The 13,392-nt window shown below is 45.5% G+C and overlaps 1 long non-coding RNA gene across 1 annotated transcript in view; it reads right to left on the reverse strand.

Moving 5' to 3' along the window:
• Nucleotides 1-11,597, reverse strand: part of LOC123579824 — a 32,286-nt gene extending 20,689 nt beyond the window's left edge. Inside the window, exon 1 of the long non-coding RNA XR_006702972.1 lies at nt 10,959-11,597. This is a non-coding gene — a long non-coding RNA (uncharacterized LOC123579824). The remainder of the gene's footprint in view (nt 1-10,958) is intronic.
• Nucleotides 11,598-13,392: the final 1,795 nt, after the last annotated feature.

Here is a 13,392-nt window from a genome sequence, read left to right on the forward strand (position 1 = left end):
GGATCGACGTGTTTGCCTTGGCAGCCAAAGACGGATCCTGAACGGCACCGTCCCTCAACTCAGCCCTTCGGGGAGACCACTGCCCTGCTGTGGGTTCGGCGCCTGGAGCCTCCTAGGACCTAACCCTAACCCTAACCCTAACCCTAACCCTAGTTAAGGCTCTCTTCCCATGGGAACCCAATTCCAACCTCTGATAACAACACGCGCCTGGGGTCCAGAAGCAGTGCAGGATGACTCGGCATGGAACCTGGAAGCTCACCATGTGCTTTCCCAGGACCGGCTGCAGCTGCCCTAGGGGATTTCAGAGGCCTCCTCGATCAGGGGCGGATCGACGTGTGTGGCCTTGGCAGCCAAAAACGAATCGTGACCGGCACCGTCCCTTGTGCCCTCAACTGACCCCTTCCCGGAGAACACTGCCCAGTGCTGGTTTCGGCGCCTGGAGCATCCTGGGACCGAACCCTAACCCTAACACTACCCAGAACCAGGACCCTCCACCAAAACCTAAGCCCGCCTCGATCCCTAACCCTGCAATTGAGACGCCTTCTGGCATGGGCCCTCACTTCAGCCCTCGAGGGAGATCACGAAACCGGGGTCGCTTCGGCCCTGGAGACGTCCCTGGACCAAACCCTAACCCTAGCTCAGGCTCTCTCCCATGGGAACCCAATTGCAACGTCTGACAACAACAACCGCCTGGGGTCCAGAAGCAGTGCAGGCTGACTCGGCATGGAACCGGAAAGCTCACCATGTGGTTTCCCAGGAACGGCTGCAGCGGCCCGAGAGGATTCCGGAGGCCTCCTCCACCAGGGGCGGATCGACGTGTGTGGCCTTGGCGGCCAAAGACGAATCGTGACCGGCTCCGTCCCTTGTGCCCTCAACTGACCCCTTCGCGGAGACCACTTCCCAGCTCTGGTTTCGGAGCCTGGAGCCTCCTGGGACCGAACCCTAACCTTAACCCGAACCCTAACCCTAACCCTAACCCTAACCCTAACCCTAACCCTAACCCCTAACCCTAACCCCTAACCCTAACCCTAACCCTAACCCTAACCCCTAACCCTAACCCCTAACCCTAACCCTAACCCTAACCCTAACCCTAACCCTAACCCCTAACCCTAACCCTAACCCTAACCCTAACCCCTAACCCTAACCCTAACCCTAACCCTAACCCCTAACCCCTAACCCTAACCCTAACCCTAACCCTAACCCTAAACCCTAACCCTAACCCTAAACCCTAACCCTAACCCTAACCCCTAACCCCTAACCCTAACCCCTAACCCCTAACCCCTAACCCTAACCCCTAACCCTAACCCCTAACCCTAACCCCTAACCCTAACCCTAACCCTAACCCCTAACCCTAACCCTAACCCTAACCCTAACCCTACCCCTAACCCTAACCCTACCCCTAACCCTAACCCTACCCCGAACCGGGACCCTCCACTGAAACCTAAGGCGGCCTCGATCCCTAACCCTGCAATTGAGCCGCCTTCTGGCATGGGCCCTCACTTCAGCCCTCGAGGGAGATCACGAGACCGGAGTCGCTTCGGCCCTGGCGACGTCCCTGGACCGAACCCTAACCCTAGCTAAGGCTCTCTCCCCATGGGGACTTAATTCCTACGTCTGACAACACCACGCGCCTGGGTTCCAGAAGCGGTGCAGCCTGACTCGGCATGGAACCGGGAGGCTCACCATGTCGTTTCCCAGGCCCGGCTGCAGTGGCCCGAGAGGATTCCGGAGGCCTCCTCGACAAGGGGAGGATCGACGAGTGTGGCCTGGCAGCCAAAGACGAATCGTGACCGGCACATCCCTTGTGCCCTCAACTGAAGCCTTCGCGGAGACCACTGCTCAGTGCTGGTTTCGGCGCCTGGAGCCTCCTGGGACCTAACCCTAACCCTAACCCTACCCCGAACCAGGACCCTCCACCGAAACCTAAGCCTGCCTCGATCTCTAACCCTGCAATTGAGCCGCCTTCTGGCATGGGCTCTCACTTCAGCCCTCGAGGGAGATGAGCCCAGAGTTGCTTCGGCCCTGGCGACATCCCTGGACCAAACCCTAACCCTAGTTTAGGCTCTCTCCCCATGGGAACCCAATTCCAACGTCTGACAACACCACGCGCCTGGGGTCCAGAAGCAGTGCAGGCTGACTCGGCATGGAACCCGGAAGCTCACCATGTCGTTTCCCAGGCCCGGCTGCAGCTGTCCGAGAGGATTCCGGAGGCCTCCTCGACAATGGGCCCAATCACGCATGTGGCCTTGGCAGACCAAAACGGATCCTGACCGGCACCCTTCCTTGTGTCCTCCACCTAGTCCTTCAGGGAGACCACTGTCTTTCTGTGGATTCATCATCTGGATCCTCCTGGGATCTAAACTTCACCCTAAACCTACCCTGTGTCAGAACCCTCCACCAAAATCTCAGCCTTCCTCAAAACCTAACCCTCTACTTGAGCCGCCCCATCTCATCGGCCCTCATTTCAGGCCTTGAGATAGATTACGGGACCAGTGTGGCTTCGGCCCTGGCGACGTCCCTGGACCAAACCCTTATCCTAGCTAAGGCTCTCTCCCCGTGGGGACCCAATCCCTACGTCTGACAACACCATACGCCTTGGGTCCTGAAGGGTTGCATGGTCACTTGGTATGGTATCTGGAATCTCACCATGTCGTTTCCCATGCCTGTTGCAGCTGCCAGAGAGGATTCCTGAGTCTTCCCCAACCAGGCGCTCATACAGCTGTGTGGCCTTGGAAGAATACAGTCTGATCCTGCCCGGCCCTCTCCCTTGTGCCCTGAACTCAGTGCTTCGGGGAGACTGCTGAAGTGTTCTGGCTTCAGCACCTGGGGCCTCCTGGGACGTAACCCCATCCCTACCCTTAACCGGATCCTCCTCCGAATCCTAAGTCGGCCTTGAAACCTATCCCTTCATTTTAACCTCACCTTCACATGAGCCCTCACTGCATCTCTGTTGGGAGATCTCGAGACTGGAGTCACTTTGATCCTGGCTACGTCCCTGGTCCAAACACTAACCGTAGCTAAAGCTCTCTCCCCTTGGGGACCCAATCCCAAGGTCTGGCAACACCACGCGCCTGGGGTTCCAGAAGCGGGGCAGTGTCCCTCGGCATGGTGCCTGGAACCTCACAATGCCATTCTGCAGGCCCGGCTGCAGTTGTCTGAGAGAATTCCTGAGGCCTACCCGACCAGTGGCCCATAGATTTGCGTGGCCAGGAAGTCAAAGACTGAACCTTACCGGCCCTCTCCCCTGTGCCCTCAACTTAGCCCATTCAGGTGACCACCGCCCTGCTGGGGGTTCAGTACCTGGAACCTCTCGTGTCCTAACCCAAACCCTACCCCTAACCGGAAACCTCAACCGAATCCTAACCCGATCTTGAAACCTAATCAAACACTTGACCCCCGCTGTCTCCTGGTCCCTTACTTCATTCCTCTAGGGAGATCACGAGACTGGGGTTGCTTTGGCCCTGGCAACGTCCTGGACCGAACCCTAACCCTAGCTCAGACTCTCTCCCAATGGGGATGTAAGCAACCAACTATAAATCGTCTATGAGAAAAATTGAAGAAACCCAAAGAAATGGAAAACATTCCATGCTCACGTATTAGAAGAACAAACATCGTTAAGATGTCAATACTACCAAAGCAATCGACACACTCAATGCAATCCCTATCAAACTAACACGAGCTTTCTCCACAGAGCTAGAACAAACAACCCTAAAATGTGTAAGGATCCAGAAAAGATACCAAAAGCCAAAGTCATGTTGAAAGAGAAAACAAAGGTGGAAACATGACTATTTTGGACTTATGGTGTATTAGAAAGCTGCATTCATCAAGACAGTATGTACAGGCACAGAAACGGAGACAGACATCAATGGAACAGAATATGGAACCCAGAAATATACCCTCAAACATATGGTGAGTAATCTTTGTTAACACAGAAAGAATATCCAATGGAATAAGAGTGTCTTCAGCAAATGGTACTAGGAATACTGGACAGTGAGAATGATGAACCTGGACACTGTTCTTAAACGACACACACACACACACACACACACACACACACTCTCTCTCACTCACACACACACACACACACACCTCAAAATGGATGAATTATCTAAATGTAAGTCAGGAACCATCAAAATCCTAGAGGAGATAACAGGCAATGTACCTCCTTGACCCTGGCCGCAGCAACTTCTCACTTGTCATGTCTCCAGAAGCAAGGGCAATAAAAACCACAATGAACTATTGGGTCCTGAAGATAAAAAGCTTCTGCACAGCAGGGGACAAAATCAGCCAAACTACAAGGCAACTGAATGAAATGGGAGAAGATATTTGCAGGTGACATATCAGATAAAGGGTTAGTATCCAAAATCTATAAAAAACTGATCACACTCAACACCCAGAAACCAAATAATCCAGTGAAGAAATGGGCAAAAGACATGAAGAGACACTTTAAGAAAGGTGACGTCCAGATCGGTCACATATGAAAAGATGCTCAACCTCACTGGTCATCACTGAAATACAAATCAAACCCACAATGAGATATCCCCTCACACCTATCAGAATGGCTAAAATTAACATCTCCAGAAAGGACAGATGTTGGCAAGGATGCAGGGAAAGGGAACCCTTTTGCAATGCTGGTGGGAATGCAAAGTGGTGTAGCCATTCTGGACACTAGTATGGACATTCGTCACAAAAACAAAAAATAGAACTATACTAGGACCCAGCATTTGCACTACTAGGTATTTATCCAAGAGATACACTAACGCTGACTCGAAGTGGCACGTGTACTCCAATATTTATAGCAGCATTATCAACAATGGCTAAATTTTGACAAAAAAGGCCCAAATGACCACTGACAGATGAATGGATAAAGAAGATACGGTATATTCATACAATGGACTATTACTCGGCGATCATAAAGAATGAAATCTCGCTCTTTGCAACAACGTGGATGGAACCGGACTTTATTAAGCTAAGCAAAATATGTCAGAGAACGACACACATCCTATGATTTCTCTCATCTGTCGAATTTAATAAAACTGATGAACATAGTGCAAGGAAAGCAAAAATAAGATACACACAGAGAGGGAGTCAAATGATAAGAGACTGTTAAATAGAGGGAAGAATCTCAGGGTTCCTGGAGGGTTACTGAATAGGGGTATGGGCTAAATGGGTGATGGGCATTAGGGGTGGACCTTGGGATGAGTATTGGGTATATTTTGTACTTGATGGATCACTAAAGTCTACTACTGAAACTGTATTCCTCTATAAGGTAACCAACTTGGGCTTAAATTTTAAAAAGAAGAAATATTAAAAATAAGTAAAGAAATGTACCACCAGTCAAAAGAAAAGAATATTTAAATCGGGCTCTTGAGTGGAAAGGAAAGACTAAAAGCGTTACAGACAAGAAAGGATCAGAGAAAACATCAAGAAACAATGACAAAACAACTAGTAGAATGGGACTAAATATATACCTAGCAATAATCACTCTGACTATAAATGGATGAAATGCTCCAATCCAAAGACATTGGATAGGGCGTCAGAATGGACAAAACAAAGAAACAAACAAGCAAACAAAAAACAATGTCTATCTAGAGGCTGCCTACAAAGCCTTATTTGGACTTAAGCCTCCTGCAGATTTGTTATTTTTTTAAATTTTTTTAATGTTTATTTATTTTTGAGACAGAGAGAGACAGAGCATGAATGGGGGAGGGTCAGAGAGAGGAAGACACAGAATCTGAAACAGGCTCCAGGCTCTGAGCTGTCAGCACAGAGCCCGACGCGGGGCTCGACCTCACGGACCGCGAGATCATGACCTGAGCCGAAATCGGCCCCTTAACCGACTGAGCCACCCAGGCGCCCCAAGTCTCCTGCAGATTTGAAGTGAGGGAATGAAGAAATATTGATCATGCCAATAATGTCAAAAGAAAGCCAGTAGCAATACTTATATCAGGCAAAATAAACTTTAAAACCGAGACTCTATTTTGGTACCCTTTGGGTAAATACCTAATAGTGACATTGCATGCACCCAATATTTATAGCAGAATTATCAACAGTAGCCCAATTATGGAGAAAGCCCAAGTATCCATCAACTGATGAAGGTGTAAAGAAGTTGTGGTGTGTGTATGTATATGTATGTATACGCATATGGACATACGTGTATGTTCATATATACATACATACGTATATACAATGAAATATAACTCAGCTTCAAGAAGAATGAAATCTTGCCATTTGCAACGATGTGGATGGAGCTCGAATGTATTATGCTACGTGAAATATGTCAATCAGAGAAAGACACATATATGATTTCACTCATGTGGAAGTTAAGAAACAAAACACATGAAAACTAGGGAAGGAGCCAGGAAAAGAGAAGCGTGGTAACAAACCACATGAGTCTCTTAATGTTAGAGAAAAAAAAAAGTGAAAGTTGATGGAGGGAGATGGGTCAACGCTGGGCTAGATGGAGGACGAGTATTAAGGAGAGCACTTGTTGTGATGAGCACTGGTTGTTGTATGTAAAGGATGAATCACCGAATTCTACTCCTAAACCCGAGAATGCACTGTATGTCAACTAAGACTTAAGTTTAAATGCATACATACATACATACATACATACATACATACATACATACATACAGCTATAACAAGAGATGAAGACAGACACGATCTCATACTAAAGGGGACAGCCAAACAAGAAGATCCAATGATTGTAAATTTTGATGCACCCAACATGCGATCACCAAGTATATAAAACATTTAGCAACAACCGTAAAGGAACCCATTTATAATAATATGATGATAGTAGAGGACTTTAACACATCACTCACATCAATGGACAGAACCTATAAACAGAAAGTCAACAAGGAAACAATGGCTTTGAATGACACACTGGACCAGAAGGGTTTAACAGATATTCAGAACACTCCATACTAAAATGGCAGAGTACACATTCTTTTCAAGCATACCTGGGGCGTTCTCCAGAATTGATCACATTCTAGGTCACAAATCAGGCCTCAAGAGGTACCCAACGACAGAGATCAGACCAAGCATCTTTTCTAACCACAAAGCTAGGAAACTTGAACTCAACCACAAATAAAGGGCGGGGGGGGGGGGGGGGCGGCAAGGCCACAAATAAACGGAGGTTAAGTAACATGCTACTAAATGAATGGGTCAAACAGGAAATCAATGAGAATATACACTGAAACAAATGAAAATGAAAATGCACTGGTAAAACCCTTTGGAATGTGGCAAAAGCAGTCTATGATGGAAGTATATAGCAATACAAGCCTACCTTAAAGAGCAAGAAAAATCTCAAAGAATCCTAACTTACACCTAAAGGAATGAGAAAAAGAGCAGCAGAAGGAAGGAAATAATAGAGTTTAGGGCAGAAATAAGGAATATAGAAACCAAAAAGACACTAGACCAAATCAATGAAACCAGGGGCTGGTTCATTGAAAGCAGCAATCAACTGGAAAACCTCCTCGGCAGACGCTTCACAAAGAAGACAGAAAGGACTCAAATAAATAAAATCACAAATAAGAAAGGAGAAATAACAGTCAACACCACAAAAATACAATTAGAAGATAATATTATGAACAACTATATGCAACAAATCGGACACTCAGAGAAAAATGGACAAATTCCTAGAAACACACACACTACCAAAACTGAAACAGGAAGATACCTAAAATCTGAAAACAGAAAGATACCCCATCAGTAATTAAAAAAATCTCCCCCCAACACAAGATTTCATGGCAAGATGGCTTCATTGATGAATTCTACCATCCATTCAAGGAAGAGGTAATATGTATTCTCCTCGAATTATTACAAAAAAATTAAAAAAAAGGAAAACCTACAAATTCATCGTATGAGGCCATCATTACCCTGATACCAAAACGAGATGAAGCCTCCACTAAAACCGAAAACTGCAGCGGCGCCTGTGTGGGTCAGTCGGTTTACTGTCCAACTCTTAATTTTGGATTAGGACATTATCTTGCGGTGCGCGGGTTCGAGTCCCACGTTGGGCCCTGCCATGACAGTGTGGGGCATGGCCAGGATTCTCTCTCTCCCTGTCTCTCTGCCCCTCCCTCACTTTTATGTACTCTAAGGAAAGAAATAAGCATTTTAAAAGATGTTTAAAAAATTTTAAATAAAACTGCAGAGCAATAGCCTGATGACTCTGCATGCCGAAATTCTCATTTAAAAACCTTCAAATTAAAGTCAACAATACATTGATAGAATCATTTACCATAATCAAGTGGGATATATTCCTGGGCTGCAAGCGTGGTTCCACATTCACATATCAATCAACATGATGCACCACAGTAATAGAAGAAAGGATAAGAACAATAGGATGCTTTCAACAGATGCAGGGAAACTATTTGATAAAATGTCACATCCATTCATGATAAAAACCCTCAGCAAAGTACATTGAGACTCAACCTACCTGCACATAATAAAGGTCGTCTATGAAAAACCCACAGCTCATCTCATCCTCAATGGGTAAAAATTGACAGTTTTTCTTCCAAAGTCAGGGACAAGATAGGAATGACCCCTCTCACCACTGTTATCCCACATAGTATGGGAAACCCTAACCACAGCCCTCAGACAACAAAAAGAAATAAGAGGCATCCAAATCGGCAAGGAAGTAGTAGCACTTTCGCTGTTTGGAACTGACATGATATGTTCTATAAAAAAACATGAAAGGCTCCCTTAAAAATTGCTAGAATCGATATATGAATTTGACAAGTCACAATCTACAGAAATCAAGGAACATAGATGTATGGAATTTCTAACACAAATCATGAATTAACACAGAGAGAAAGTAAGGGATCAATCCCATTGACAGGCTCACAAATACCACAAGAAACCAGGAATAAACCTAACCAAAGAGGTGAAAGACCCGTACTCTAAGGGCTATGAAACACTGATGAAATAAATGGAAGAGGACACAAAGAAATGGACATACATTTCATGTTCATGGATGGGAAGCACAAAATACTGTTAAAATGTCTACACTCCTCAAAACAATCTACACATATAATGAAATGAAGTGTGATAGGGATATCACACTAACAAAAACATTTGTCACAGAACAAGAACAAATAATCTCAAAATTTGTATGGAATGACAAAAGTCCCCAAACAGCCAACACAAACTTGTAGAAGAAAAGCAAAGCTGGAGACATCACAATTCCAGACTTTAGGTTATATTACAAAGCTATACTGATCAGAACAGTATGATCAGTATGTCCGCACTGAACAGTACTGACAAAACAACAACAAAAAGTAACAACAACAACAAACTCATACGCATAGATCAATAGCATGGAAACCCAGAAATAAACTCACACCTCTATGGTCAATTAATTCTCAACAAAGCAGGAAAGAACATCCAATGGAAAAAAAAAAAAAAAAAAAAAGATAGTCTTGGGACAATGGGTGGCCCAGTCACGAAAGCGTGTGATGGTGGGTTCAGCTCAGGTCATGATCTCAGGGCAGTGCAGAGCATGCATGGGATTCTCTCTCTCCATATCTCTCTGCCCCTCTTCTGTATGCTCGCTCGCTCTCGCTCTCAAAAATAAATACATAAATTTAAAAAAAAAGGCTCCTCAACATATGGTTTTGGAAAAACTGGACAGCAATCTGGAAAACAAAACAAAAACAACGGACCACTTTCTTACAACATACACAAAAATAAATCCAACATGGACAAAGACCTATATGTGAAACCTGAAACCATAAAAATCCCAGAGGATAACATGGGTAGTATCTTACTTGACATTGCCTGTACAAACGTCTTTGTAGATATATCTCTAGAGGTAAGGGAAACGCAAGCAAAAATAATGAGACTTTATAAAAATTAAAACCTTCCGTCACCAAGGAAATAATCAACAGAACTAAAACATCAACAGAATATTTGCAAACGACATCGGATAAAGGGTTAGTGTCCAAAATATATACAGTTATACAGCACCCAAAAAATGAGAAATCTGATTAAAAATGGGCAGAAGACACGAATGGACATTTCCTGAAGGAAGACATATACATGGCCAAGAGACACATGAAAAAATGCTCAACAATACTGATCTTCAGGGAAATACAATTCAAAAGTACAATGAGAGAACACATCACATCTGTCACAATGACTAAAATCAATGAAAGATGACACAGCAGGTGTTGCCAAGGATGTGGGGAAAGAATAACCCTCTTGCACTGTGGGTAGGAATGCAAACTGGTGCAGCCGCTCTGGAAAACCACATGGAGATGTCAAAAAACAAAACCAAACTGGAAATAGAAGTACCTTACAATCCAGCAACTTCCCTACAAGGTATTTCCACAAAGAATACAAAATCTTCAAAGGGATACATGCACCGTGATGTTTACAGCAGCATTTTCTACAAAAGCCAAATGACAGAAACTATCCAAGCACCCATCAACTGATGAATAAATTGAGATGTGGTATATGGAATGGAATATTATTTAGCCGTAAAAACACGAAATCTTGCCATTTGCCACGAGGTGGATGGAGAGAGAGAATGTTATGCTGGGTGAAATAAGCCTGTCGGAGAAAGACAAATACCCAATGATTTCACTAACACATGGCATGAAAACAAAACAAAGGGGCGGGGGGAGGAGACAAACGGACTCTTAACTAGGAAACAAACTGAGGAGTTCCACAGCGAGGTGAGGGAATGGGTGAAACAGCTGATGGGGATTAAGAAGTGCACCTGGGATGAGACCGGGTGACGTGTGGAAGTGTTGCTCTATATTGGACGCCTGAAATTACTATTACACTGTGTCTTCACTCACTGGAATTTAAATTAAAAGATAACATGAGGTTAATGAGACTTACCTACCAGGTTTTCTGTAGTGTTCAATCACTTCACTAGGTTGGAAAAATAACCATGAAATTTTTAAAAAAGCATGTATGATGTGTGGGACAGTTTGTGCCCTTACCTTGGTCTCTGGTTCCAGCAGACTCGGAACATGGGTCCCAGCTCATTCTTCTAGAAGGTCGTGAGACGAGCATTTCATGTATCCACGTCCTAATTGAATGCAGCTCCCGTGCTTCTGAATTTCTGTTAGGGTTCCTTCCCGGAAACAAGCCTGGATCTGGAACAAACCATGGACTGCATCTATGAGGTGATGTCGCGGGACCCCGCCATCCACAAGTCCTTTAGTAAAATACGTCTTGTTCAAAAACTGTCCGGGAAGGGGTGGAATGAAACACGGGAACAGCCCAGAAAATGCAAAGGCCTGTGCAGCTCAGCAACCAGCTTGACCAGGGAAGCCACCCGGCGCGCCCTCCTCAGCACTCAGTACAACAAGGCAGCCTCTCTCTGGAGACTCAGGAGATGCCAAGTTGCTGCTAAGCTCCCAAGGTCTCCCCTGGGGCGGGTGGCAGAACCTGCTGGAAATGCAGCTCTGCTCTCTGTACTGAGGCACCAGCAGAGGCCTGAGTCCTCTGAGAGCAATCTAAGCCCTTCCTGCTCTGAGGTGCCCTGGGTCAGAAAAGCAGATGGTGCGCCCTCTGCTGGCTATCACTGCCCAGCAGAGGAACCCGCCCCTCGGGGGTCTGTGGTTCTTGAGCTCTCTCTGCTGGCCACCATGGGCATTCCTTCAATGTTGTAGGCCCTGGTTGCTCAGCTGAGAGACCGAAGGTGCTCTGGGCAACTAAGCCTGTTCTCCTCGTTGGGAAGGTTTTAGTGACAGGGCCTGCGACACAAAATCTTTTCCTTCTCTTTCCTGTGAGTGAAGAATGAAACCGAATTTATTAACGTAACGACATCATTTGTAACGTTTTAAGCAATATTCACAGAAAAATAGACCACCGATTTACACATGCTGAACAAGAGGTAATTTTGTTTACCACCAAAATACTTAGGTTAGATAAAGAATGGACACCTTTGAGAGAGAGAGAGATACCGGCGTCCAGCTATGGAGTGAGTGAGTCCTAGGGATACAAGGGACAGCCAATGGAATGGAGTCAATCCTGTAACAATATTGTTGCATGCTTTCACAGGATAGCTACACTTGTGGTTGAGTACAACATAACGTATAGACATATGGAATGACTACAGTGTATGCCTAAAACTAACACAACAAATGTGTGAACAATATTTCAATTAAAAATAGACATCCTTTACACTATCTTTAATTTCTTCTTCTTTGCCACTAAACTATCCTTCCTGGGGCGCTCGGGTGGCTTAGTCGGTTAAGCGTCCGACTTTGAGTCAAGTCAGGATTTTGCAGTCCATGAGTTTGAGCCCCGCATCAGGCTCTGTCCTGAGAGCTCAGAGCCTCGAGCCTGCCTCATATTCGGTGTCTCCCACTCTATCCCCCTCCCCAGCTCGGGTTCTCTCAGAAAAAGAAACATTAAAAATGAAAAATCATTCCTCATTTAGAATCTGCGAATTTCCATTCATACCAGATTCTCTAACATCACCTTCTTGGTGTTGAAAGCTTATCTGAAAAGTCACTAATAATATCTTTGATGACCCATATGGGACAACGTCAGAATGCAACTTACAGGGAGCTACACATCTGTTGTGAATTTACAGTGTGTATCCTTGGCTAATATTTCCAATGAAATGTGCTTTAGGGATACGGATGGATGAAATAATGTCCATCAGTCATATAGGTCAATTTCCTATAGGACTATTATGCCTTCAATTACTAATTGCCATCTCTTCAGAATTAAAAGAAAGCTGGGTCAAGAAAATGTCTTTGAATTTCATGTAAGAGAAGACTAGAGTGTTTTAAAGGGTCCACCTACCTTCTGGATTCCTCAGATTGGTTGTGGAGAGGAGGATAGCAACCCACGATTGGGATGCACACCGCTAGTCCCAGAGGGAGGATGTGTACCTTATTGTCAAATATATATATATCTTTTTTTTTTAATCAATATTACTAGTCCACCTCTGCCAGGTCCAGTCTGCAGGACCTGGGGGCAACACAATGCCTGATGCCTGGGTTCAGAACTTGAGGAAGGCCAGCTGGTGGGGGAGGGGGGAAATCCAACAGAGCCTGGGGCAGTGAGGGAGATGGCCCTGGGACACCTCCCCACAGGGCAGACTATGGAGTTTACCTGCCAAAGAGCAGCACACTCTCCCTCAAGACATCCCTCTCCATGACAGAACGTGAGGCTGAACCTCACAATTCCAGAAGAAATGAGGGCTACCCATCTTTTCAATTCCAATGGCCTCTGCAGAACTTGGACCCAGGGATGTTGGAGTCTTGGGGCCATGGAACTCTGATGCCCATGATAGAAGCCCTTTCTGCCCCAGCACTCAGAGCCACTTCATACATCCCCTCTCCCCTGGCCCATCTAACCGTGTCCACATACCCGGACCAGGTCTCTACTTTCCTTCTTGTACTTCCTCTTTGTCTC

The sequence above is a fragment of the Leopardus geoffroyi genome, chromosome A3, assembly GCF_018350155.1.
Source record: "Leopardus geoffroyi isolate Oge1 chromosome A3, O.geoffroyi_Oge1_pat1.0, whole genome shotgun sequence".
Classification (NCBI taxonomy): Eukaryota; Metazoa; Chordata; class Mammalia; order Carnivora; family Felidae; genus Leopardus; species Leopardus geoffroyi.